Raw genomic sequence first — 6,721 nt, forward strand, 5'->3', positions numbered from 1 at the left:
AACTATTAATTATAGTACAGTAGCTGATTAATTGTAGGACTGTTATATCATTAGTCAATGTTGTAATACCTAATCAACTATATATTGTTATTATAATTTTAATATAAATTTGACTATACTAAAATGATTTTAATAAATTTTAATAATTTCAATAAATTGATGATTGTTTAATCAAATTGAATTAATTTAATTTTAACAACGAGTTGTTTTATTATTTTTTTAAAACCGCTTTTATTGAGGTTTTATTTTCGCCCTGAATTTGCTTAGTCATATAACATTTTGAATATATCATTTCCATTGTAGCATTTAGCATTTCGGCTGTAGCGGTCGCTTTCATGCGCCCCATGTTAAAAGCCGTCCGGTCCTGCTTCGGATGAGAAAGATAACACCATATTAATTACTTTTTAGTTCTCATTATTGGTAGAATCAAAGTTTCACCCTAAAAAATATGGAAAAATTTATAAGATATTTGCTGTGATATTTTTTTTTACTAGATGTGTAAATTCTTGTTTGACTCAATAAATGATATTAAATAAATGGTATTAAAGTCATAGTCCAAACTAGATGTTATGTGAGATGACTATGAATAAAATTACGATGATGCCCGAAATAGGTCAAGATAATCGTATACTTAAAATGGGGTTTAAAGCAAGTCAGGCTGACTGAATGCTTATGGAGAGATGTAGAACATGTCAGATCATATATTTATGGAGAGGTCCGGAGCATATTACAATAATCATATATTCACGGGAAGGATCGGAGGAGGTCAAAAGTGACCGAATATTTGTGGAGAAGACCCGAACTATATCAGAATAATTGGATGCTCACGAGAAAATTTGAACTATAAAAGTAATTGTCGTCTTTCGTTTGAAAGGAAAAATTATTGAAGATACAATTAAAATCCTATATTTAAAAATATAAAAATATTATAAATATAAAAGATATAGGTAGAGCAGAGCTAAAAATAAAATTGTAATAGCTTAAGTTCGATTTAAACAATATTATGTTATTATAAAAATATATAAATTTATTTAGACTCAGACTCCTCCCACCCGCTCACGGATGAGCTTAATAAAAAAGTTGAATAATTTTAATACTTTCATAACGTTATCTTTTATCCTTCATGCCCCTCTTCGTATGCATGATGACAACTAAAGGTACATGTCATGAGAAGAAACTAAGTATGACGCAATAATAATAAAGTAAGAACTGTAAGAAAACGATAGTCGATATCATTAAATGACAGGCTGGAAATTTAATATTAAGAGAAGAAAATTAAACTGCTCTTACCTTGAAAACCTCTTTTCTAATGAAGTCATGCCATGTGATCACCAGTAATCTGCCTGTACAGGTAGTGTCTCATCTTTCACATTTGAATGATGGGTCTAATCATTAAGATCAGACTCTCTATTTCTAAAATTATATGTTCCCGTGGCTCACTCATTACCTTAGTAGATAATTCATCGTCAATCGCCGGAGGCCGTTGTCTCGATCAGTATTATATAAATTATTATTAAAGATATTTTAATAATATCATCTCTATATATTAATTACATATATACATTACAATTCATTTCTGGCTAGTCATATTCTGGCTAATAAGATTTATCGTATTTAAGGATGATACTAAATGATTAGAATCTGAATTCATTCTATAAGTCATTATTAAGAATATTTTAAAATCAATCTGATCCACTTGGATCATTATAAAATTTCAATTGTGAAAATAATTATTTTTTTTAAGGGCAATACTAAATGACTAGAATATGATCAGTCAGAATGCATTTTCTAAGTCATTATCAAAGGTATTTTATTACTATCATCTCTACATATTAATTACATGCATATATTATTATTCAATTCTAACCCGCTGCCAAACATATATTATTTACCCTTTTTTATGGTGAATCAAGCTAATTATTGTCATTTAATATAGAATCGATGAAGATCAATTAAATTATTCTATTGCATGTACATCACGCATCAGTATCACTAACTCTTCGGCATAATTAATTTTTGAGCCAATAAATTATCCATAAGTTGCATCTGATGCCAAGAAAAGTTTAATTTCTAAGTTCACAAAAAAACATGGAACCGTTACATCAGCGACCCCTAGAGTCGTTCCCACGGATATGAAGAGAGGTAAATGCAGGTACACAGCTGAAAGTGCATGGCCGGGACGCTAACTCCAAACAATGACACCCCGAGGGTCGAACCCTGGACCTTTCAACCACGAAACCGTACGCCCCTGCTACGCCCTGGGACAATGTCTAAGTTCACAAATTCGCATGAGATGCGGAGAAAGATTCCGTTGAGAAAGACAACACACTTGACAATTCTACATCCATTGAATGCATCTCCTTTCAATTTTCACCGCAGATTTTGTGCTCCATAGATTGATCATCATTTTGTTGATCGTTAGATTTTGTTATGATGATCTCTAATAATTGTTTCCTTAGTAGTTGTAAGTTAAGTGCTGAGTCAAAGAGACTTAATTATGTTAAGATCTTTTCTTATCAACTAAGTTCACCTTCTTGTTGTGTTACATGCCATTATTAACAAGAAATATATATATGCTTAAGATACGGACAATGTACCCGTTATTCTCCGAAGATTGTGGGAAAGTGACCGTTCTGTCCAGAAGAGATGGACAACATCGCCATATATTTTAGGAAAAATGGGTAACACACACGGGAATATGGGGACATGTGTAAAACGTGAGAGTAAAGCCACCACTTTATAAAAGATTGTCCGTTCCTGCGAGCGCAAGTACGTGCACACACATCCACAAATCTTAGACTATTATTCTTCTTTTTCATCCTCTATCGACAATTTACTCGAGCGTCAAAGTGGCTCTATTGGAGAACCCCCGGTTGTCATTCTAATCCTCTTCTTCTAGTTTTCATCCATATAGGCTCCGACGGATCTCTCCACAAATCCTTACTTTTGCTAGGTGATCGATGACTAAGTCAACATTGTGGTCAACTCACCGATGGCTCGTTCATCGACGTTCTCAAGCTGAATTAAATTGGTGTCGTCTATGAGAAAACTGAGTTAAGAACTAAACTGAGACGTTAAGATGGATGACACCGGAAAACCTAATGTCATCGTTATGGCAACCGATAATTTCAACAAATTGGTTGTTGCGATGGTACAGGTGGTGTTACAAGGACAGCTCCATCAGTCAACACTGCATGCGCTTAATCCCTCAACCGAGGTGCTGCCCCAATCGGTTTAAGTGCCTCGTTAAAAGTCAACCCCCACAGGAACGCCTCACGTTGCGTTCCCACTCAAGTTAATGCGTCGTCTGTGAGAAAACTGATTTAAGAACTCAACTGAGATGTTAAGGTGGCTGACATCGAATGACCTAACATCATCGTTAAAGTAACTGACGATTTCAATGAATTGGTTGCTGCTACGGTACAGGTGATGTTACAAAGACAGCTCCAGCAACCAGCCCTGTCGAACTCCTGCAACTTTCCATAAGCATTTAGAACTGTTGCATTCATCTCTGAGTTAGGAAAGTATACCTCTGATCTCAACTTCTCAAAGACCTCTATCACGTTGGTGTGTTTCCTGTTCCTGGAGAATAGGTCGATCATGCACCAGAAAACAAAGATATCCTTGACCACCCCAGTGTTGGCTGCTTGCCTAAAGAGCAAAGAAACCTCCTCCAAATGGCTGCGTTGGCAAGTATCTTGATGGTCGTCTCCTTAGGGATGTTCTCCCGGTGTGTGAGGTCATGGAGCAAATGCCTTGCGTGCCCGACGAGGCCAACCTTTTTGTATACCACGATTATTGTTTGATACAATATAGGATCGATTTCGAGTCTTGAACTCCTCAGCTTCTGGAAGAGTTTTGCAGCCCAATCGAGCTTCTCGGCCTCAGATAGAGATGATGGTGGAGTATGTGATGGCATTGGGCTTGATTCCCTTCTTTTGCATTTCTTGGAACAAGTTGCTAGCTTTCTCGTGCTCTAGAATTTTTCTGTAGATCTTGATCATGGTTGTCACGTCCCGGGAGAGTTCCTGCCAAAAGAAATTTCGGCAGCATCTCCCCTGTACGGGTGACAATCTGAAACTTTTCTACAAATCCTCTGGGTCGCACAACCCTCGGCCAACACAGCCGGAACCATAATAATAACATACCACGCAGTTTAATAGTAAAACTAAACTAATGCAACGATAAGGAAATCATTTCAAATATCCTACTCAACTACACCCATAAAACTCAAAACTTATTCTTACTCCACTACACCCATAAAGCTCAAAACTCAACGACGCAAATAAAGTCAACTTACCTCTTCTGCCGTCCAGGCAGACATGTAGTAGAACATATCCAAATAAAAATCCATCGACAAATAAAAGACCATACAATATCCATAGAGCAAAACCAGTACAAGTCTAAACCGTAGTCTAGATAGTATAATAAGAAAAATCAAAAGTCCAAACAAACATCCTTGCGATTTGCAAGGGGACTAGCGACTGGAACTCCTCCGGACAGGCTCATCCTGAAAATAGTAATATCAACGGGGTGAGTCAACTCCTCAGCGGGTAACTATTGACATGCATAGTAAGAAAAATAACAAATAACACTAATTATGCGTACAGTCTCTTGATATAAGAATGATAAATACAAACTGAAAGGAATAGGGAGTATCTGTACTAACCAGAAACTGGTGTATGGATAATAGATCGCAACGTATAGAAATCCTGTATACATGTCAAGCATATGCATCCACCAAATATGCAACAATTAAGTGCAGCAAACACAAGCAATAAATGCATCAATGCGTATGATGCCAATGACATGTCCTGATCACCCCTACTGTCAGTCAGCAGTCTCACACACGATGGTGAGACTGAGTGGGTAGGGCTGTGACAACCGTGCACTCTGTCATCACTGCTCCTGAATGACCGAGTGGACGGGATGCTGTCGGAGTACACCTATCCTCCTTACCCCAAATCATAAGTGGGGGAGCTCAATGCTCTCATCTCCCTGAGCCAGTCCAGAGGAGGGATCCCTATCCTACTACCACGTTGCGTCACACTAACCCATGAGTGGACCAACGGAGCCCTTGACAGAGCAATCTGCTGTAACACACCCTGCCTGATAAGAACCACTAACCCATGAGTGGTTGTATGTGAAAATCCATGTAACTGGCGATGTGTTCAACAATAATGGAGCCGACTATCGCACAACATGCAATCATGCGAGATGGTGCATGACACTAAGCATGGAAATATCCTGATCCTATCCATGTCTACATAATATGTATCATAGAACAAATGGATCAAATCAATGGTCTATGTACACAGATCAGATATGGTATAAAAACCTAGATCCTGAACATAATAAGGCATGGTATGTCACTACCTCTATAAGCATATATAATTAAGTGGGTACTAACATTAAATGCATAACAGGTAAGCAGAAATAAACATGTAATAGGTATTCGGTAGTGACAAACCGATGCAGATATGAAACATAATCATTACTACTTGTTAAAAACTACTATGCATATCAAATGACATATCTAAAAAGATAAGTCAAAGTATTCGCCTCCAATAAGAGGATCGTATCCGAAATAGGTCCCTCGTCGAGACACCGTCTCGAATCAAAGTCCTGTGATATATATATATATATAAATTCATATGGATAGCTAAATAAAATCCCTAAGACTAAATTAGGGCAAAACCCTAATCAACACATAAACTTAATTCAATGCATTTACCTATCTAACAATCATCTACATCATGTATCAAAATCCCTACACATAACTCAAGCTCAACCCCTTCTGTTGATCCACACAAAGAAATGTTGCTACCAGGAAAGGTAGCTGCTGCTGGAGCCAAAGAGAATTCACAGAACAACAACCTACTGGATTCCACTCCACTGTTCGGATCAAGAAAAGGAGATCACGGATTCAACCAAGCATTCCAACAACAACCTAATTCAAGAAAATAATCTACTCATCTTACCTCAACCTCTCTAATCCCGTGACCTTAATCAATATCAAGGCAGAGGAGATCCAAGATCCGATCAAGGGAAAAACCAGCACGAGTCTAATCTAATTCCTTTCCCAAACCAAAACAAGAAGAGTAAATGCTGAGAAGAACCCTAATCTAGCTAAACCTTTAATCAACAATGATCCGACGAAGCCTTACCTCTCTGGATCACCTCCCGATGGTGTCGCTGTCCAATTCCAGCAAGAAGGGAGACGCGGATTGCTTTGTGAATGACTCGAGGAGAGAAGAGGGAAGGTCTACCGGTTGGAGACGATGCAAGATCTGGCTCCTCATCGTGCCCTAGCCAACGATCATCGACGATTGGTCGCAAAATCCGCCGAAGCAGAAACCCCTCGGCCAGATTTGGCTTGGACTTCCTCGGCACTGTCGAGCTCCGGTGACTCCGCTGGTTTCCGTCGAGCTCTAGTAACGAGTCTCCTCTTGCCTCGGCGTCGAGTCATCCACGAGAGAGGCAGAGCGCGTGCGCAGAGGGAGTCGACGTCGGTTGTGGGCGACGCAAGGAAGAGGTCGGGAGAAAGGAAAAGGCGAAGCTTTCCCTTGGCCGATGGCTTTAAATGTGAGGTGTGCAGCGGTTTTGCGGCGTCGGTTGGGAGCGGTTAGGGCACGGAGAAGATGAAGGAAAGGCGACGTCGGGGAACGGCTCGGCACGCGGGTTCGGTGGGGGAGAAAAGAGAGAAAAACAAAAGAAAAAG

This window comes from Zingiber officinale, chromosome 2B (assembly GCF_018446385.1).
Source record: "Zingiber officinale cultivar Zhangliang chromosome 2B, Zo_v1.1, whole genome shotgun sequence".
Taxonomy (NCBI): Eukaryota; Viridiplantae; Streptophyta; class Magnoliopsida; order Zingiberales; family Zingiberaceae; genus Zingiber; species Zingiber officinale.